The 22,978-nt window shown below is 44.2% G+C and overlaps 1 protein-coding gene across 4 annotated transcripts in view; it reads right to left on the bottom strand.

Moving 5' to 3' along the window:
* CSGALNACT2 (chondroitin sulfate N-acetylgalactosaminyltransferase 2) overlaps positions 1-22,978 on the bottom strand; it is a 91,992-nt gene that overhangs the window by 22,817 nt on the left and 46,197 nt on the right. For 2 of the 4 annotated variants that reach the window (XM_075841728.1, XM_075841726.1), the window contains exon 2: positions 13,124-13,195. The exons of the other annotated variants lie outside the window; for them this stretch is intronic. The gene's annotated coding sequence lies outside the window, so the exon portion shown is untranslated. The remainder of the gene's footprint in view (positions 1-13,123; positions 13,196-22,978) is intronic. 4 annotated transcript variants of the gene reach the window in all.

Genomic DNA, 22,978 nt, shown 5'->3' with positions numbered 1-22,978 from the left:
CGTCTTTCTTCTGAACGAAGAAGAACCCAGCCCCGGCCGGGGAGGAAGACTTTCGTATGAAACCCCCCTCTCCAGATTCTCCTTGATATAGGCCAACATGGATTGAGTCCCCGGCAAGGGGAGAGAATGTACCCGTCCACAGGGGGGGGGGGAAGCATTTGAAATCAGTTCAATCAGACAGTCTTAAGACCGGTGTGGAGGAAGCATCTCAGCATCCTTTTTGATGAAGATGTCTGCAAATTGGGAAAAGTTAGTAAGTAATCCCGCTAATGACAGAGGCAGAGAAGGCTGGACAGGATGGATCTGTAACAGGCAGCGGTGGGAACATTTGGGGCCCCATTGGAGAACTTCTCCGGAATTCCAACCCAGGACTGGAGAATGCAACCGGAGCCAAGGCAGGCCCAGTAGAGCCGGATTGACGGCTTTAGGCAAGACATGGACGGTAATCAGTTCAGTATGAACGACTCCAACTTACAGTGCAATGGCATTCACTGTCAGGAGGAGTTGCTCTTGCCATGACTGTAGGTCTCGCATGTCTGCCTGCATGGCTTGTGACGTCATCACGGTCTTGGGTTGACCAGCGGGGTCCATGGCCTGAGCGTACTGTCATGATCTGTGGGTATGTGGACCCACTAGGCCGCACCACCGTATCGGTAAGGCAGCTGGCCAAAGAGCAGAGTACCCAATCAATACAAAGTCCAGCACAAGGGTAACTGAATAGTCCAGACAGTCGCAGCGGCTAGGCACAGATGGAACTTCAGACGGCAGATGATGCAAAGCGCGGTGTAACACAGCAGACGTGGTAAACGGCACAACATGAATCCAACACTATAGAGGGCACAGGAACAAATATAGCACGGGACACGGGATACAGGTAGAAGAGCACTGGAACACTGGAAACAGGAAACGACTAAAGTACCATTTGCAAGACTAACAGAGGAATACAAACAACGCTCAGGCAAGGAGTGAAAGGGCGGGGCCATTTTTATAGTCCAGAGATCTGGGACTAATTAGTTAATTCTTAACATGTGTGCGCACTTGCCCTTTAAGACCAGGAGTGAGCTCGTGCTCGCACCATAGTGGTCTCTGCAGAGACAAGATTGCCGAATGTGCTGGCATCTCCGGAGAGGAAGACGTCGGCAGGATGAAAGGGGTCTGGGACCGCGGCCGTTACAAAAAGATTATTATTATGTCTTTGCTGCAGTTGTGTGGTGCAGAAGTGATGGTGCATTACTACCACCAGATGTGAATGAAGCCTAAAGGCTGTTAACATACCGCTTATTGTGGCCAAGTATCTAATAGACATTTCTATCAATATAATCCTCATAGCCAGCACAGAGAAAACTCCTCCCTGGCGATCGAGGAGCGTCATTAAAGAGGCTCTGTCACCAGATTTTGCAACCCCTATCTGCTATTGCAGCAGATAGGCGCTGCAATGTAGATTACAGTAACGTTTTTATTTTTTTAAAACGAGCATTTTTGGCCAAGTTATAGCACTGTCTACAGGGGGGGGCTGCATAGCACTGTCTACAGGGGGGGGCTGCATAGCACTGTCTACAGGGGGGGCTGCATAGCACTGTCTACAGGGGGGGCTGCATAGCACTGTCTACAGGGGGGGCTGCATAGCACTGTCTACAGGGGGGGCTGCATAGCACTGTCTACAGGGGGGGCTGCATAGCACTGTCTACAGGGGGGGCTGCATAGCACTGTCTACAGGGGGGGCTGCATAGCACTGTCTACAGGGGGGGCTGCATAGCACTGTCTACAGGGGGGGCTGCATAGCACTGTCTACAGGGGGGGCTGCATAGCACTGTCTACAGGGGGGGCTGCATAGCACTGTCTACAGGGGGGGCTGCATAGCACTGTCTACAGGGGGGGCTGCATAGCACTGTCTACAGGGGGGGCTGCATAGCACTGTCTACAGGGGGGGCTGCATAGCACTGTCTACAGGGGGGGCTGCATAGCACTGTCTACAGGGGGGGCTGCATAGCACTGTCTACAGGGGGGGCTGCATAGCACTGTCTACAGGGGGGGCTGCATAGCACTGTCTACAGGGGGGGCTGCATAGCACTGTCTACAGGGGGGGCTGCATAGCACTGTCTACAGGGGGGGCTGCATAGCACTGTCTACAGGGGGGGCTGCATAGCACTGTCTACAGGGGGGGCTGCATAGCACTGTCTACAGGGGGGGCTGCATAGCACTGTCTACAGGGGGGGCTGCATAGCACTGTCTACAGGGGGGGCTGCATAGCACTGTCTACAGGGGGGGCTGCATAGCACTGTCTACAGGGGGGGCTGCATAGCACTGTCTACAGGGGGGGCTGCATAGCACTGTCTACAGGGGGGGCTGCATAGCACTGTCTACAGGGGGGGCTGCATAGCACTGTCTACAGGGGGGGCTGCATAGCACTGTCTACAGGGGGGGCTGCATAGCACTGTCTACAGGGGGGGGCTGCATAGCACTGTCTACAGGGGGGGCTGCATAGCACTGTCTACAGGGGGGCTGCATAGCACTGTCTACAGGGGGGGCTGCATAGCACTGTCTACAGGGGGGGCTGCATAGCACTGTCTACAGGGGGGGCTGCATAGCACTGTCTACAGGGGGGGCTGCATAGCACTGTCTACAGGGGGGGCTGCATAGCACTGTCTACAGGGGGGGCTGCATAGCACTGTCTACAGGGGGGGCTGCATAGCACTGTCTACAGGGGGGCTGCATAGCACTGTCTACAGGGGGGGCTGCATAGCACTGTCTACAGGGGGGGCTGCATAGCACTGTCTACAGGGGGGCATTATGTACAAGGAGGGGTTGTTTTGGCCCAGTCAAAAGTTTGCTATGGGGCCCAGTGTTTCCTAGTTACGCCCCTACATTGATTGTTTATATGAGACAACCCTTTTAAATGCAGTGTGCTGGATGGTCATCCACAGTGACTCCCTTTCATGTGAGAGTTACAGGTTCAGGACGACCACGGAAGCAGATCACGGCTCGTCATAGAGGTTCCTGACCTGCTGCATTCCCTGGTCACATTCTATCGGCCACTTTAGTTTGCATCAATAAATACAAAATTATGTATATAGCCTAAAGAAAAATTCAGAGCATTGTAAACTCTTCCCTCGGTCACTTGATGAACCAGATCCGGGAATACATGTTTTGCTTCATTTTTTTTAATGACAAAAATAAAACACTCCTCCTACAGTTAAAGTCTAGAACCCACCCCATTGTACAGTAAGGCACCTGGACATATATTTAGAGTCAAGAACAAAATTGGATTTCCTTGTGATCCAGATTCCATAGGACATGATTGTTTCCTTGGCCCTAAATATGGCCATAGATGGTGAAAGCATGTTTTATGCCCGACTGCAGAAAACCACTTTTTTGCAAAATCACACATTGTACCATATATTAGAATCAGGGAGATAATAAATAAGCAAATATTCCAGTACATCAAACCACCCAAATACTTCCCAGCCCACAGTGGCCCCCATAACTAGAGCAGCAATGACATGTTAAATACTGCTGGCTACATGCACCTGTTTCCTGCAGGGTTCCGGTTATCATACACAGATGTCAAGATCACAAACAAGGAGAACCAATAACACAGATGACTGTTTACTGCATGATTATAACATTAGTGATGAAGGGAAACTTCAGTAAAAACCAGTTACCCATTGAAACGATCTTTTAAGAAGTTCCTCAGTGGTCTGCAGACACATGCCCATGAAGCCTGCCATGTGAAGTATATGTAAATCAATACTGAACCCACCGGCAGCCACAAACCATGTTGTCCAGCTGTGTCTCGTATTTCAGCTCCGTATCATCTACGGCATACATGGTCCATAGACAATATTAGTGTCGTTTCTACCCGCCTGCGCTCTCCAGCAATCTCCCAAGAAAATTAGATCTCCCAGATAACATGAGCCCCATAAAGCCAGGAGTATATTTTGCAGGAGCAGTCAGTCACGGACCTCCCGGAGGAACAGACCACTGAGGAACTTCTTAAAAGATAGTTTCAAAATCATTGTGTGTGTTGCTGAAATTTTGCAAGAATTGCTGAAAAAGCATTATCAACACCATGTGAATAGACCCTACGAGGGCAGACATATACCGATCAGCCATAGCATTAAAACTGTGATGCCAGTCAGCCCAACCCAGGTTTTGGAAACAATGTGAATGTTTATGGGAAATAAAGTAAAGTCAGATAGCAGACAAATACTCCAACTATTAAATGTATGGCCAACTTTTTGTCTCCGCTTTGCCAAATTAGATAAAAAATGTTTTGTCATTTGCGTCTCTGCAATTTCCGATTTGCTATTAACTGTTCAAAAAAAAGAATAATTATAGTTTGTAGTCTTTTGCTAAGGCTCTATTCACACCATGTCTATGGGCTACATCAGAAAGATACTTTGGGAAGCAAAAAAAGTATTCAAACATATCCTGTGATGTACCCATAGGGGTCAATGAGCTAAACATATGCCAACAGAGTGTTAACACGTGGATACTGGTTTTTTTCACAGTATTAAAAGGCAACGTCTACCCCACTTGTAGAAAGTAGAGTGGTTTATATTCTGGAGGACCCGGCGTGGCTGATTTCAATGGATATTGTGGAAATAAAAAATATTTCTGCTGTCATTTTAATAATAGCAGCTAAACGGAAGCTTTAAAAAAAAACAAAAAAACACAGCAGTTTTGTAGTGATTAAACCGCGTCGCAAAACTCATCAAAAACGGTCCGAAAATGCCTCCCATTGATTTCAATGGGAGGTGGGGGCGGTTTTCTCCTGCGAGCGGTAAAACAGTCTCGCGGGAGAAAGAAGGGACATGCCCTATCTTCGGGTGTTTACGCCTCTGACCTCCCATTGACTTCAATCGGAGGCAGAGAAAGCGTATTTTGCGGCGTTTTATGCCCGAGGCGCTCAATGGCCACGGGCGAAAAACGCTGCGTAGATCGGCGTGCAGGGAAAAGAAAATCTGCCTCAAACTTCCAAACGGAATTTTGAGGCAGAAATTCCGCCTGCAAAAAAAATTCTGTGAACATAGCCTTAGCGTTTGGAATTTTGAGGCAGATTTTGCTCTGGCTGCATGCAGATTATCGCGGCGTTTTTCACCCGCGGCCATTGAGAGCCGCGGGCATAAAACGCAGCGAAATACGCTTTCTCTGCCTCCTATTGATGTCAATGGGAGGTGAGAGGCGTAAACGCCCGAAGATCGGGCATGTCCCTTCTTTTTCCCCACGAGCCGGTTTTACCGCTTGCGGGAAAAAAAACGCTCCCGCCTCCCATTGAAATCCATTTTTGGCACGTTTTTCGACAAAAAAATTCAGTGTGAAGTGGCCCTTAATAACAACTGTGAAAAACGACTCAAAGAAATACTCTGGTGCCTTATTTTTTCTGCAATGTGCTAGATGTAAATGGAACATTTGCTGGCTCCCCAACTACAATTAAAGGCTATGTAAGCCTAAGAAAGCGATTTATTTATTTTTTTTATAAAAAGGTCAGTCAGATTTGTACAACTTTAGGATTAGTTTATATTAAAAATTATTTTTACTATACAGCTGCTCTTTATTCTGTATACAGAGCAGCTGTATCTTACGCGGAATCCTGTATCGGTAAGGTCCGCAAGGCTGACGAGTTCAGTGTCAGCGGGTCCTGCGTGTCTCTGACACACAGGATACCTACCCCCTGTTATCCATTACATCTAGGTTCATACCTTATATGTGACAGATTACAGGTGGATCCTGCATGTCAGACACTGAACCCATCAGTCCCGCAGACCTGGCAGATTCAGGTTTCAGCGCACGATACAGCTGCTCTGTATACAGGATACAAAGCAGCTGTATCTCAAAAAGTAAAAATACATGTTTTAATAAAAACTAATTATAAAGTTGCACGAACACACTGATTGACCTTTTTATTTAAAAACAAAATTGCTTTCGAAGGTTTACATAGCCTTTAAATCAAAAGGACTCTCTGAAATCAATACTAGCAAAATCCCACTAGCGAAATGTATTGTCTGAAGCAGACAATTCCTCTAATATTTAGTTAAATATAAAGGCCATGAAAGAATGGATAACTTTAAATATTATGTATCAAAAACAGACACGCAAATATATACTCAACTTATTGGAGTTAAGCATTAATGCTAGAGGGTATAGTCACACGTTGCAGTCAATTTGCGGTTTATTACCACGATCACCACAAACCACTGTAGTTTTTGCAAAACCACGGCAAAACTACAACATTTTGATACGATTTCATGGTAATCGCGGCAAATAACTGTGATTTGACCACACGTGTGAAACAGTACCACTATTGTCCATGGATGGTTTGTGGCATTGCAGCTTAGCAATACCACACACAGCCCAAGGGCAAGAGTGGCCCTGTTTCTGGAAGGAAGCCGCCATGTTTGTTTAATCTCATACAACCCCTTTCAATTTGGAAACAGCAAATTTGTCTTGGCTTTGGGGAATACGCACAAAACAAATGCCACACGCCATATATAAAAGAACAGTAGTTTGAGCTATTTGCTTACCTAAAAAAAAAAAAGCTCTTATTGTAACAAAACCACACTAATGTTTCCATCAGCTGCTCTAAACATCAGAAAAATGATGCAAATTATTGAGATATGCCACTTTAAAGACTAAATTATGACATTTCCCAACCTCAACACTTTTTGCGCCTGGGCCCCTGCAGGCCCGTGGCCTGCAACTGTGACGAGTAGAAAGCTGTATGAACGTTAAATGGTTAAGAAGGGATTCCCACCAGTGAGACAGCTGGCGACTCAGCATTCACTTGTAATCCTCTTTGCTAGTATGAGAAAATGGATACACATACGTGGCCAGGGTAGTCCCGCATAAAAGTCAGCAGCCCCATCTGTTTCCAATTACTGGCCTCATTTAACTGGGGAAGGGGCGGGAGTCTGTCAGGAAAAATCTCCGGAACCTAGTGATGGAGTCATCCTCCTCCCCATAGGCAAAAAAAACAGAGAATGACATGGGTCTGTCTGGAGTGGTCATTATTCCAGGAGACATGCTGGCTGGTACAGTAACAGCATGCCAAGTAGGATGGGCACCGGAAAACTAGTGACTGGAGGCACAGGAAAAACATCCTGCTCCAACTGTTTAACCACTCAGGTTTTTATAAATGTATGTAAACTATAAAGCATGGGTTTAATTTTTGGACTCTTGAGCTGCTTTCCTTGCAGCAGTTTTACCTGCAGTCCTTTGTTAATCCAGACAATAAGGGTATGTGCACACGTAGTGACCAAAAACGTCTGAAAATACAGAGCTGTTTTCAAGGGAAAACAGTCCCTGATTTTCAGACGTTTTTTTGAGCAACTCACATTTTTCACGCCGTTTCTCGCGGCGTTTTTTACGTCCGTTTTTGGAGCGGTTTTCATTGGAGTCTGAGAAAACAGCTCCAAAAACGTCCAAAGAAGTGTCCTGCACTTCTTTTTACGAGGCGTAATTTTACGCGTCGTAATTGCCGTACGACGCGTAAAATTACGCGTCGTGGGAACAATACAGCGTTATACCCATAGAAAGTAATGGGCAGATGTTTGACAACGTATTTGAGACGTATTTTCAGACGTAAAACGAGGCAAAAAACGCCTCGTATACGTCTGAAAATCGGTCGTGTGAACCCAGCCTTAGTTAAATGACAAACTCCGCTCTACTTCCTCTTAAGATAAATCTTTTCACAAAAACTGATGCAAGTCTGACGATTACTAAGCAGTAATGATAAGTCTGAAGTATGCCAAGCTAAACTATACAAAAAAAATAATATATATATATATATATATATATATATATATATATATATTTTTTTTTTAAAGTGCAACTGCGACAAAGTGCAAATATATTAAAGGGAGTCTGTCACCAGAAATTAGCCTATCAAAGCAGCAGCGCAGTAATATAATGTAGCCTCATCTGAATATAACGCTGTTCTCATTTTTCAGAGGAGTTGCTTTTCTGCAGCGATAATAACTTTATTCTTCATATGCAAATGAGCTTTTTGGAGTAACGAGGGTGTCACCGTTGCTCCAAACTGCGCTCCCTTCTATACCCAGTCCATCCCTCCCTCCCTTAATTGACAGGGCCAGGCAGTGTAGAAACCATGATCTCACCCCGTATTCTGAGCGTGCCCGCGCCTTGGCTCCTGAATCCGCGCATGCGAATGTAGTGTTACATAATCAGCACATGTGCAATACAGCCGATTCAACAGGTGACATTTTACTGCTGTACTGCGCATGCGCCGATTCAGAAGCCTAGGCGTAGGCACGCTCAGGAAAATATGGGGCCAGGCATGATCACGGCTTCTACATTGCCTGGTCCTGTCAATCAAAGGAGAAGGGGAGGGAGGGACGGAGTGGGTATAGAAGGCAGAGCAGTTCGGAGCAACGGTGACGCCCCCATTGCTCCAAAACTACAATTAGCATATCAAGAATAAAGTTATCACTGCAAATGAGCCACTCATCCGGAAAATGAAAACAGCATTATATTCAGGTGCGGCTGCACTATATTACTGAGCTGCTGCTTTGATAGGCAAATTGCTGGTGACAGACTCCCTTTAAGGCCTCATTTACACGAACGTAATATACGCGCGTGCGACGCGCGTGCTTTGCACGCATGTCGTACGCACCTATATTAGTCAATGGGGCAGTTTAGACGATGCGTGAATTGCGCTCAGCGCGTGTGCGCAGAAAAAAACTCACGACATGTTCTATAATCGTGCGTTTTTCGCGCACTCACGCACCCATTGAAGTCAATGGGTGCGTGAAAACCACGCATGCCGCACGGAAGCACTTCCGTGCGAACTGCGTGATTCGCGCAAGAGCTGTCAAACTCCTGAATGTAAACAGAAAAGCACCACGTGCTTTTCTGTTTACAAACATCCAAACGGAGTGTCAAATTCGAGATGAGCGCACCGAACTTCACCGGGTTCGGCCAAACTCGTTTTGACCGAAACCGGTAAAAAATGTTCGGGTACGCGACGTCAGGAGACAGTCACTGTCCACGGTGCTGAAAGCGTTAAACTGGTTCAGCACCATGGACAGTGACTTCCGCTCCGAAAATCCATGAACCTGTAAAAAAAAAAAAAAAAGTTCTGACTTACCGATAACTCCGGTCCGACCTCCCGGGATGACAGTTAAGTCCAAGTGACAGCTGCAGCCAATCACAGGCCAAGCACAGGCTGCAGCCAATCACAGGCTGCAGCGGTCTCATGGACTGCGGCGTCATCCTGGGAGGTGGGGCCGGATGACAAGAGTGGGACGCATCACCAAGGCAACGGCCGGGAGCCCGGACTGGGGGAAGCAGGAAGTTCTTGGTAAGTATGAAAGTCTTTTTTTATTCACAGGTTGGTGTATATTGTGTTCGGCATTCACTGTCGAGGGTGCTGAAAGAGTTACTGCCGATCAGTTCGCTCTTTCAGCACCTTGGACAGTGACGGGCGTCGACTAGCCTCATCTCTATGATGGCGGCTGCGCGAAAATCACGCAGCCGCGCATCATACACGGATGACACACGGAGCTGCCAAATGCCTTTTGCGCGCGCAAAACGCAGCGTTTTTTGCGGGCGCAAAACGCACACGCTCGTGTAAATCAGGCCTAAGGCCTCTTGCATGTAGCGCAGAGGCACGACTACCACTGTAGCAGCTGCTACGGGGCCCGTGCTGTCCAGCCAGGCACATTACATTATGTGCTGGGCCTGGCGGCATGGGCCTCCTCATGCCTGGCAGCATCACTAACACGGGGCATCCACGGGGGCCCGGATGCCCGGTGCTAGCCACTGCCACATTTGAACACGGTCAGAGAGAGGACGTGGATGTTCAGAGATTGGGCAGGGACCAATGTTCGTAGGGGGAGGAGCTGATTGAGCAGGAGGTAGCAATGCTCGAGCCAGTAGAGGATGGAGGGAACAACGCAGGACAGTCACAGGGCGGGCGGAGGACAGGTAGAGCAAGTTAAAAAGTTCAAGGGAGGAGGGGAAAGTTTTGCTTAATAGTGTTTGTTAACACCTATACTGAAGCCTGCCTGGCTTTGCCCTCTACCATGTTATAAAATATATTCACTATATTTTGTGTTGGTGTTTTGTTACAGGTTCGATTTTTGGACTACGTTGGATTCGAGGACTACTTCGATGACGTTTTTTTATATTCTAAATAAAATGGTTAACGAAGGTTGTGTGTTTTTTTTAATTTCAATAAAAAAAATCTCTGTTTTCGTATTTTTTTAAAACTTTATTACCATCACCTTAGTAACGGCTGCTACCTGATTGACAGCATCATTACTATGTGGGGGGGGACTTAGTGTTAGCCGGTGAAAAGGCTAACACTAACCCACATTATTACCCCGGTACAAACCGTGACCAGAGTGCCGGAAAGAGCTAGGTACGATCCAGTACCCAACCATCTATAGTGATGGTCGGGCACTGGGGCGGCTGCAGGCTGGTATTATTAGGCTGGGAAAGCCTAAAAACAATGGTCCTTTCCACCCTAGTAATGCTAGGCTGCTGCTGCTGTGTTGTGTCTGGCTGGTTATGAAAAATGAGGGGGACCCCACGTAATTTTATTTTTTTTTAAATGAAAAAAAACCAATGTGTGGTCCCCCCATTTTTCATAACCAGCCAGATACAACACAGCAGCAGCCTAGCATTACCAGGGTGGGAAGGGCCACTGTTTTTGTGTTTTTTCAAGCCAAATAATACCAGCCTGCGGATGCAGCGCAACAGATGGTCGGGTTCTGGATCACACCCGGCAGTTCCTGGTACCCCTGGTGGCGGTGGGTAACGGAGTAATAATGGGGGTTAGTTTTAGCCTATTCACCAGCATAACATTAAGCCCCGCTTTAGTAATGGATGCTGTCAAATCAGCCAGCGCCCATTACTAAGGTGGTTGTAATAAAGTTTAAAAAAATACAAAAAGACATAGAAAAAATATTTTATTGAAATAAAAACCCCCACACAATCCTTGTTAACAATTTTATTGAGAAGAAAAACGTTGTCATCGAAGTAGTCCCCGAATCCAACAACAGAACCTGTATAAAAACCATAAACACACAAAAAGAAATTAGTAACACGTAAAAGAGCAAAGCAATTCTTATACTTACCTTTCCTGGGTCCAGCGCTGGTGCCGCAATGTCAGCGAGCTGAGTCCTATATCTAAGTATCATGTGATAAGGTCTGCAGAGCCCCTGCATCTACTCCTATCCATAGCTATAGGGGCGCAGTGCTATAGATATGTGGTCTTATATATATATATATATATATATATATATATATATATATGACACACTTTTTTTGGGGGGGAGGGATATGTATTGGGGCTATGGACCCTGATGTTTTAAGACCTTAACGACGCCCCTGGCTGCTAGTGCTGCATCGTTGAGTCACTTAGGAGACGCAGCAGAAAGCTGTGGGCCGTTGGCCATGAGAAAAAGTTGGGAGGGGGGCCCAAGAAGGACTTTTGCATTGGGGCCCATGGGCCTTTAGCTACGTCCCTGCAAGAGGGGGCCTGTGGCGCTATCTACAAGGGGGTGTATTTGGCACTATCTGCAAGGGGGATATTTGGCACTATCTACAATGGATGTGTGGGTGGCACAATCTACAGGGGTGTGTCCCGATGCTTTAAGTTTCGGGTTAGGTTTTTTAATAACTATAAGGTCTATGAAATAACATAATTAAGTGATAACAAATGTTATAATATCAGTGCTTAACTGTTTGTTACAATTTTCTTAACCCTGTAACTAAAGGTTAATAGGAGTACACTTGGCGGCCTAGCTGTATTTTTCCATTGCACACAGAACTGATAAATGTTTATTGTCGGGAGGGTGGGGGTTGTGTGGGGTGTTGGTTGCGGGGGGGGGGGGGGGCAGTCAAAATTTGCCATGGGTCTTTCCTAGTTACTCAAATGGATTGCATGCACCATTGTGTACTGTAATAGGGTGTATTGACAGTACACTAACATTTTGACTGCACGTTAAAAAAAACGTTCTCAAACACTCTGTTGAAAACTGCACGGTTTTTACTGTGCATTGCCACAGTTTTGTGATGCAATTATTAGACGTGCTGTTTTTACAGATGCAATATGTTAAACAAATGTGTTTAACCTGTAAAAACGGTGCGTCCAATAACAGTCTCACAAAACCACAGCAATTCATGGTAAAATTCGTGCAGTTTTTAACACAGTTTTTACTATGCGGTCATACTAACCTGCTCATGTAAATGCACCCTAAAGTTTTCTCCCCTAGATACCTTCAGTATCCAATGCACTTCATGTCTGTCATACGCAGACACTGGCTGGTGACCGGCTCATGCAGCTTTATGTTACTACCCCATATGTATAAAAGATGGCCGGACCATTGTACTGAACAAGAACTTTTTACAGCTTGTGTCCCCCCTATTACCTCATAGATTGCAAGCTCTTGTGAGCTGGGTTCTCACTGTTTTTGTATGATAGTTTTGTCTGATATCCGTACATGTTTCCTCTGAATTATGAAGTGCTGCGGAATATGTTGGTGCTATATAAATAATCAATATTTCCCTACTGGCCAACTGTAGCCACCGTTGCACCTAAAACTTGGAAATCCTTTATCAAAATGCTTAGGGCCAGTTCACATCAGTTAGTTTCCGCTGAGGGGTTCCATCAGAGGTTTCCTCTCAGCGGAAAGTCAAACGGAAACTCAATGGTGACGGAAACCTAGCTAATGGTTTCCGTCTGTCACCGTTGTGACAGGCTTCCGTAGTTTTGGATGGAATCAATAGTGCGGTAGACTGAGGAAAGCTCAGACGGAACCCCTCAGCGGAAACTAACACAGATGTGAACAGGCCCTCAGTAAAGAATAACTGCACGATAACCAAGTGGATCGCACTTTATTGCACATTTAGCTGGCAGAAAACTCACACAAAAACGATAGAAACGGAAGCTCTGACTCAACCACCACCCAAAGTCAAACGACAGCCAGCACTCTCACCAAATATTTTCCACAGAAAGATTGCAGTTTATTAAAAACAATTCACATGACATTCGTATGTACCAAAAAAAATTCACATGACGGGATTCATCACTCACCTCAGTTACAACAACAAAAAGAAGTCGCAAACGGGAACCTTTAATAAAGTCCATCACATTTACCTTCATTGCTGGACTTCCTCCTTGGCCTTAGCCTGATCATGCAGTTGCGGCTTCTGTTTCTGTAATCCAACTCTACAGTAAAGTAAAAAAAAAAAAGTGCTGTGTGAAGAATTTCTTCTAGCACACAGACCATGACCACAAAGAGCAGAGCTGGGGAGAGAATTAACCCATTTCATGCACTGTCAGTCCTTCTGTTCCTCACCACATACAATTAAAAAAAATATGACCCCATCTGTAGTCTCCACCTTCCTACCCCACCCTTTCCACCTTACTGCTGCAAGAATACAAGACTATAAGGGTATGTTGACACGCAGAGTCAAAAACTTCTCAAAATACGGAGCTGTTTTGAAGGGAAAACAGCTCCTGAATTTCAGAAGTTTTTTGAGCAACTCGTGTATTTCGCTGCGTTTTCGCGGCCGTTTTTGGAGCTCTTTTCAATAGCGTCTATGAGAAAACGGCTCCAAAAACGTCCCAAGAAGTGTCCTGCACTTCTTTTGACGAGCCGTCATTTTCCATGCCGTATTTTGACAGCGACGCGTAAAATGACAGCTCGTCTGCACAGAACATTGTAAGACCCATTGCAAGTAATGGGCAGATGTTTGCCGACGTATTGGAGCTGTCCTTTCAGGCATAAATCGAGGCGTAAAACGCCTCCATTACGTCTGAAAAGAGGTCGTGTGAACATACCCTAAGGGTAAGGCCACACGGAGCGGCCCTGATGGCCTTACCCTAAGAGCGATCCTGATGGCCATTGCGTTCACGATGCATCCAACAACTGCACCAGCACCATGTTCGGCGCAGCTGTTAAACACCCTGTTTAATGGCCGCGCGTTATTGCGGGAAAAACGTCCTTTCATATGCAAAATTGTGCGGCCATTAATTAATACACCCTTTATGGCCGCACAGCTTTGAAGGTAAAGGGCCGTTTTGCCCGCAATAACGCACGGACATTAACAGGGTATTTGAAAAGCTGCGCCAAAAATGGTGCCGGCAAGGTTGTTGGCCGTGTCTGGGCTGCTCTGTGTGGCCTTACTCTTACACCTAAAATCTCTGTTACACGTGCCGATGATTGGGGGATTGAACGCTCGTCCAAATACTTGTTCCTGATTATTGGCTCGTGTAAACATGGCAGCGATCAGCCGACGAACGAGCAAACGCTTGTTTGTCGGCTGATCGGATTAGTTTATACCATCGTAAAAATTATCGTTTGTCGGCAGCACATCTCCCCATGTAAACAGGAGATGTGCTGCCGACAATATGAAAACTGCATGGGATGAATGATCGTATTAACGATAGTTTGTCACCATATAGCCACGATCATTGCTCCATGCAAACGGAGCAAATAAACTCTGATAGACATCAATGGGTACAAATTAGCGGGTAGGAATCTACCACCCAGGGAAGACCGGTTCCACGGATCTAATAAAAGACTGGTTGGCTTCCCTGAAGGTAAAGAGGGATTTTATTGAAACAAATATGCTAGGATCAGGACTAACGGGAACTGGCCCTTTGGCTTGACTTTTTTTCTACTTTCATTTTTGTTTGGAAATATTGGTCGAGTTTAGATAAATTAAGGAGGTTAAGAGAGTTGCAGTATCTGGATAGATAAATAACTACCACTTCCAGCAATAGTCTGCATACAGCCTGTTTTGGCCTTGTGGACACAGCCGATTTTTTCAAATCCGACTGCTCTCACTTTATGTGGTAATAACTTTAAAATGCTTTTAAATCCAAGCGATTCTGGAGATTGTTTTCTGGTGACATATTGTACTTTATGTTAGTGGAGAAATGTGGTTGATAAATTCAGTATTTATTTGTAAAAAATATCTAAATTTGTAGAAAATTAGCAAAAATTTGCATTTTTCTAAATTTAAATATATCTTCTGTTAAAACAGATGGTGATACCACACAAAATATAAAATAGTTACTAATTAACATTTCCCATATGAATAATTTAGAATGGCATTGTTTTTGAACATCTTTTTATTTTTCCAGGACGTTACAAGCCTTAGCCATTTCTCATATTTTCAAGAAAATTTCCAAAACCTATTCTTTTACAGGGACCAGTTCAGTTCTGAAGTGGCTTTGAGGGCCTTATATATTAGAAACCCCCATAAGTCACCCAATTTTGAAAAGTGCACCCCTCAAAATGTCCAAAATAGCATTTAAAAAGTTTCTTAATCCTTTTGGTTTTTCACAGCAAGTGAAGGTGACATTTATAAAATGTAACAATTTTTTTTTTTTTTTTTTTTTTTCTGTACCACAGAAGATTTTACAAGAAAAACACAACTCAATATTTATTGCCCAGATTCTACAGTTTTTAGAAACATCCCACGTGGCCCTAGTGCGGTAATGCACCGAAGAACAGGTCTCAGAAGCAAAGGAGCATCTAGTGGATTTTGGGGCCTTCTTTTTATTAGAATATATTTTAGGCACCATGTCAGGTTTGAAAAAGTCTTGTAGGGCCAAAACAGTGGAAACACTACCAAAAAAGACACCATTTGGCAAACTACACCCCTCAAGGAATTTATAGAGGGGTATAGTGAGCATTTTGACCCCACAGGTTTTTGGCTGAATTTAATGGAAATGAAAATCTTAATTTTTTCCAATAAAACTTAGAAACTTTTTACATGGCAGAAAAGAGGAAAAGCACCCCAACATTTGAAAAGCATTTTCTCCAGGTTACGGCAATACCCCATATGTGGTAATAAACTGCTTTTTAGACCCACGGCAGAGTTCAGAAGGGAATGAGCACCATTTGGCTTTTGGAGCTCAAGTTTTACTGGAATGGTTTTCGGGTGCCATGTCGCATTTGCAAAGCCCCTGAGGGACCAAAACAGTGGAAACCCCCCAAAAGTGACACCATTTGGGAAACTACAGCGGTCAAGCAATTTATCCAGGGGTATAGTGAGCATTTTGATCACACAGGTATTTTTCAGAATTGCTGAATTTAGTGGAATTAAACTTTGAAAATTAAAATCTAAGTTTTTTCTAATAAAATGTAGTTTTAGCTCAGATTTTTCCATTTTCACAATAGATAAGGAGAAACAACATCCCAACAAATTCTTTTGAGCACGGCAATACCCTATATGTGGTAATAGACTGCTGTTTGAACACACGACAGGGCTTAGGGCTCGTCCACGCGCAGCGGAATTGCAGCGTTTTTTCCAGACGGCATTTCGAACGGAGCAGAATACGCAACAGAATACAGTAGCAGCATAGTGGATGAGACTTCACATCTCATCCACATGCTGTGTAAAATTTCCGATCCCAAAATGACCTGCGGTGCGTATTTTTTGGACTGCAGGATATCAATTCCTGCTGCGGAAAGTGTCCACAATTGCTGCGTTTTTCAGAGGTGATGTTCCCATCTCCTAACATTTGGAAAAACGCAGCAATTTATGCACCATTTTCTGCCATAAAAAAAAAAAAACCAGGAAAGGGTACATTTTTGCTGCAGCGGAAAGCCTTTGACTTTCAACGGAATTGCTGCAGAAATTTTCTGCAGCAATTCCGTTGTGTGTGGACAAGCCCTTAGAAGGGAAGGAGCGCTATTTGGCTTTTGGAGCTCAAGTTTTTGCCGGAATGGTTTTCGGGTGTCATGTCGCATGTGCAAAGCCCTGAGGGAGCAAAACAGTAGAAGAACCACAAAAGTGACCCCATTTGGGAAACTACACCCCTTAAGGAATCTATAAAGGGGTATATTGAGCATTTAGACCCCAGGTCTTTTGCAGATTTTATTAGAACTAGTGAAAATGAAGATCAACATTTTTTACAATAAAATTGGGAATTTTTTCATTTTCACATGGTATAGAGAAGAAAAAGCACCCCAACATTTGTAAAGCAATTGCTCCCGAAAACAGTAATACTCCACATATGGTCATAAACTGCAGTTTGGAAACGCGGCAGGGCTTAGAAAGGCAGGAGCGCTATTTGGCATGCAGATTTTGCTGGATTGGTTTTTGGGCGCCATGTCAAATTTGCAAAACTACCTGAGGTACCAGAGTACAGTGGAAGCACCCAAAAAGTGACCCCATTTTGGAAACTACACCCCTCGAGGCATTTAACATCTGCCTGGACATATGACAGGACTCAGAAGTGAGGAGCAACATGCGCATTTGAGGGCTATTTTGGTGACTTTCAAAAAATTGGCCCAAAATTGCAGGGCTCTGATGTCAAATAGCAAAACAAAACCCCAAGTAGTGGCCCCTATTTTGGAAACTACAACTTTTAAGGCTTTGTAAGAGGTGTAGTGAGCATTTTGACCCAACAGGTGTTTTTTCATTAGAAATTATGCGCAGCGTTTGGGGCAAAGGGAAAATTGCAATTTTCCACGGATATGCCATTTTAGTGCACAATATGTTGTGCCCAGTTTGTGCCACAGAAGACAAATACCTCATAAAATGTTAAAGAGACTCTGTCACCACATTACAAGTGCCCTATCCCCTACATAAGGAGATCGGCGCTGTAATGTAGGTGACAGTAATGCTTTTTATTTTTAAAAAAAATCGATCTATTTTCACAACGTTAGGAGCGAATTTTGGTTTATGCTAATGAGCTTTCTTAATGCCCAAGTGGGCGTATTTTTACTTTCGACCAAGTGGGCGTTGTACAGAGGAGTGTATGATGCTGACCAATCGGCATCATGCACTCCTCTCCATTCATTTACACTGCACATAGCGATATAGTTATATCACTATGTGCAGCCTCATACACAAACCCTAACATTACTACAGTGTCCTGATAATGAATACACATGAAATCCAGCCTGGACGTCATGTGTACACAGAATCCTGACACTTCTGACTCTTTTTCGTGAGATTCCGGCAAGTGAAACCAAATCTCGTTTACCTCCGTGATCTCGCGAGATTTTGTTTCACTTGCCGGAATCTCACAAAAAAGATTCAGAAGTGTCAGGATTCTGAGTACACATGACGTCCAGGCTGGATTTCATGTGTATTCATTATCAGGACACTGTAGTTGATTGATGTTTGCATGTCGATATGTATAAAACATTTCGTTTTTGTGTTTCCATATTCGAAGGGAGAAAATTTTTTATTTTTCCATCAAGAAAGCTGAGTGAGTGCTTGTTTTTTGTGGAACAAACTGTTCTAGTTTTCATTGGTACATGCAAATTTTTGATCCCTATTTATTACATTTTTTGAGAGAAGCGACTAAAAAAAATAGCGATTCTGGTATTGTCTTTTTATTATTTTTTTTTACGCCATTTACCGAACGGGATTAGGCCTTATTCACACAAACGTGTTTAATGTCCGTGATACGCGCGTGAAAATCACGCACGTCGCACGGACCTATGTTAGTCTATGGGGCTATTCAGACATTCCGTGATTTTCACGCAGCGCGTAAAACTCACGACATGTCCTATACTTGGGCGTTTTTTGCGCATCACGCACCCATTGAAGTCAATGGGTGCGTGAAAATCACGTGAAGCACACGGAAGCACTTCCGTGTGTCGCGCGTGATTCGAGCAACAGTAGATAAAGAAATGAAGGAAAAAATAAAAGCACTTCCTTCCTTCACTTCGAAACCGCGTGTCATAAGATGGCATATGCGTGAAAATCTTGCAGCCACGCACCATTCACTGATGACACACGGAACTGCAACGTTCGCAAAACGCAGCATTTTTTGCACGCGCAAAACTCACCGGATAGGTCATCAGTACATGATCTGTGGGGGTCCGACACCCGGACCACGCACCGTTAAGCCGCTCCGGCTGCCTCCGGGTACCAGACATACATGCCGGAAGCAGATGGCTCTGGCCATGGAATAGAGGCCGAGCTGCAATACTGCAGCTTTGTTCCTATTCAAGAGAATAGGAGCAGAGCTGCAGTTCTGCAGCACGGCCGCTATGCTATGTACGGAGCCAACTACTTCCGGCTCAATACATCACATAATGGGCAATAACATCCGGTGTCCGCAGGCCACCGGAAAGGCTGATTGGTTCGGGGTCCGGGTGTGGGACCCGCACCGATGATATACAGATCATCAGTTGTCCGGTAGTGGACAACCTCTTTAAATTGTATTTTGTTGCCTCCCAACCTCAGCATATTATGGATCCAACTTCCATTGAGTAGGAGGTTTCTAATTTTTTTATAATATGAAAAATATTTTTCATGTATTTGATTCAGGTCAACTAAGTCAGACAATGAGAAAAATATCCACTGTGGTTTTTTTTAAGGTTTGGGGAGAGTTGAAACAAAGTTTGTAAATTAATCATGTTTTTAAATATATCCCACTGTGGAATAAACATGATATCCCACATTTAGAAAAAAATAATTGTTCTTTTTGGAAGGGTGTTTTTTTAAGTTTCTCAACACTTTTCTTAACGGTACAATTGTCGCTTTCGAAATATGATCAACTTTGTTCTCTTTGGCAGGAAGATACTTTTATAGATATCTATAGCTTTGTTCTGCACAATATTCTAAGCCACAAATGAAATGATTGTGGAGTAGTCAGTCATTATAGATTCTATAATGTCTTTGAAAAGATGGCAAAGGGGGCACTCGGGTTTTATATTAACGTGTTACTGATTTTGTATCCCCTAAAGCAATATTTAAATCTTGGAGGCACTGGGAACAAGATTTGGGATATTTTTTTTCGAATGTCAAATGGCATTATATGTTGAAATCAATTAATTCTTCACCAAATTGAGATCATGAAATGTCACAATTTATGTTAACTCACATACTGCACCATACTACCTCCCTATTGTACAGATTTGGGTACTACGGTTCTTCTAATTGTTCGAGATGTAAACTTCCACTGGCAGGCATGGAAGAAGGTAAACAGCAGAAAAAAGGGGAGTTGGAACCAGCGCTGAAGTGGAAAATCTGTTAAAAACGGGAATCTTCTTCCAAGTTTTAATGTTGCTTTGTTAAAAACAATGGACAACGAAAAATAGTGGTGACGGGCAGGTAATGTCCAAAGTACAGAGAGTGTTGAAGGAGATAGGCGGTAGCCTAGGCGTTTCAGACCCCTGCTGGGTCCTTAGTCATGGCTTATGAGCCATGACTAAGGACCCAGCATATTATGGATCCAACTCCCCTTTTTTCTGCTGTTTCCCTTGCGTGTGCCGACACGAGGATCCGTGCGCTGATTACCATACCATACCTGTGACAAGGTGAGCTGGAGGATATTCCCCATTTTTTCTGTATGGAAGAAGGTACTTTATGTGTTGACTCTTAAATTGGAACGAAGTTACTATTAGATCCATTTATGTGTATATTTAGGCATCTATCTCCTCTGTCCATGTCACCTCTTTATAAAAGTATCGCAAGGAGACTCCTGTTTCTTACACTATTATTTTTTTTATATGGATATCACTATTACAATTGCAGACTTGTATAAACTAGCTTTGAAGTATATGTATATGAAACGTTATTAGTATTGATGTATTTGATATTCTATTTTGTTAGTTGAAAATATAATAAAAGATAATAAATAAAAAATAAATGTCAACCAGGGAGTCATAAGGGGAAACTGTATCTAGCCATACATTGCCCCTGTAGTAGATCGCTCAGGTTCTCAAGAACGAGTGCTCCACTTTGTTGGGATCTTGCTTTGGCTCATATAACCCCCCCCCCCTCCATGATGCCCATGTACCCCAACAGTGGATGCTTCATGAAACAATCCTTTTAAAGAGGACCGGTCAGCTCTTACGACAGGTCTATTTTAGGCTGACCGCACACAAAGGGTTTGTACTGTGCGGCTATGGTTTCATGTGAACTGCCGTGGTTTCGCAATGGACCTTTCTGCCCGCACGTCAAGTTCATATGGAGCTCTTAGTTTTAATGTGCTTTACCTCGTACGGGCAGACTTCGTAAACATTTGCATTCCCAATAAAATGACAATTGCCAATCTTTTCTTAAAACTTTGCATTTTGACATTCCTCTGCTATTCCTCCTGGAAAAATTTACAATGTGGTGTTACCATTTCCTTGTCAAATTAAGTTTTCCTTAGACATTATGTCACTGTCCAATCATTGCGGACAGTGTGCGACACACTGTAGGGACACACCTATTGACCATGGGTATGGTAATAGCCAATTGTCAATTTATTGATGTGAGCACACATTTTAAACAAGCTTCCCTTTCAGTTATTGCAACCACCATGATGCCTACAGTTAAAAGAAGTTTACACCTGGGTACCAGATGGTCCATTGATTTCCACTACGTTCCTCTTGCTGCTGGAAAGCAAGGCTTTGAGCAGCAATAGATATTGCCAGGTTCAGTCATGTCTTCGGATATGTATAATTGGGATTCCAAATATGAATGTATTGTGTTTCATTGGGGGCATGCACAATAACGTATTTTACAGTGGTTGGCAGTCTTTTATTACGTAGAATGCTCTATTGCAGTGGTCTTCAATATATGGCTCTTCAGCTGTTGCAAAGCTACCATTAATGCAGTGTTGTACTTTTGTAACAGCTGGAGAGCCACTTATTACATTGGATACCATATATCGGACCTAATTTTGCTTGGCATATTAGATGAAAGCTTAGAAAACAATTTCCTAATATGTTTAAAGGAGATTTTCACAGTTGTTGATTTTGTTGTGATGAGAACTTTTTGTCACATTGACTTTTTGTAGTTGTATCTTGTAAACATGCCTAAAGCGAAAGAATTGTTATTTTAGGAACATCCCGAGTGAGAAAGTATAAGGCTACATTCACAAAATGACCGTGTGATGGCTGTTTTCATAACGGCCGTCACACAGCAGTTTTCAGAACAATAAAGATTTGTGTGTGTATTGACTCGGCAGTTTTTTTCTAACAGACTGTGTATACTGGTCATCAAAAAACAGAATATGTTCTATTTTTTGGCCGTTTTTGCAGCCCAACGGCCCCCATAGATGTCATTGGATCAGTTTTAACGGCTGTTTTTTAGGAATGAATCCTTATGACGGCTGTTGAAAACTCATGCTGGCCCTCACAAGAGGACTCCCCTGGCACAGCGCTACTTCAGGCGCTGAGCTCAGGGAAGCACTTGACGTCATTGGCCATACATGGACAGTGATGTCAGGGCTTTTAACTATAGAGTCCCCGGCCAGAGCATCGCAAGCTCTCTGACCAGGGACTCCTGTCTTGGGAGAGCCCTTGACGTCACTGTCCATATAGGAGCGGAATCCCCGGCTGGTCCGTTGGCAATGCGACGGCTGGAGATTCTGCTCCTAGAGGTGACCCTGACGTCACGGTCGTGTAAGTACAGCCTTCGGGGTGTAGCTCTCATGTTTACTCCCCTTACGTAAAATTGTGTATGTATTCCTTTAATTGTGTGTATTTCATTTTAAATGATTGATGTTTGCATGTCGATATGTATAATACTGCGCCTTAAATATAATGCCTTGCATGGCCCTTTCTTTACTATTCTTTTAGAAGTCTAGTCAAGGTTTAACCCGTTCCCACTCCTGGACGTACTATTAGGTCATGGTAACTGCATCGTTCGCGCTCCATGACCTAATCGTACGTCACGGGAGGATTGGCCATTTCGGCTGTCCTCCCGACACATACAGGAGCTGTGGCAACTGTCTCGTACAGCGCGATCGGTCCCCGTTGATAAACCCCTTAGAAGCCGTGTTCAATAGCAGCTTCTTCGGGGTTAAACCACCATCGACAGCCCGCTACACGATAGCGGGCGGCGATGGTGGCTATGGCAACCAAAGCCTAATAATGGCCTCTGGCTATGCCATCTATGCAAGCCTAGTGTGTCCTGACAAAGTCAGGAGCCACTATGCTTGCTGTCAGCGAGTAGCTGACAGCTCTAATACACTGCACTACGCACATAGTGTGGTGTATTAGAATTGCGGTCAGGGCCTCCTGCCCTCAAGCACCCATAG

The sequence above is a fragment of the Rhinoderma darwinii genome, chromosome 11 (assembly GCF_050947455.1).
Source record: "Rhinoderma darwinii isolate aRhiDar2 chromosome 11, aRhiDar2.hap1, whole genome shotgun sequence".
NCBI classification, from domain to species: Eukaryota; Metazoa; Chordata; class Amphibia; order Anura; family Rhinodermatidae; genus Rhinoderma; species Rhinoderma darwinii.
This window is presented reverse-complemented; position numbering and strand designations above follow the sequence as displayed.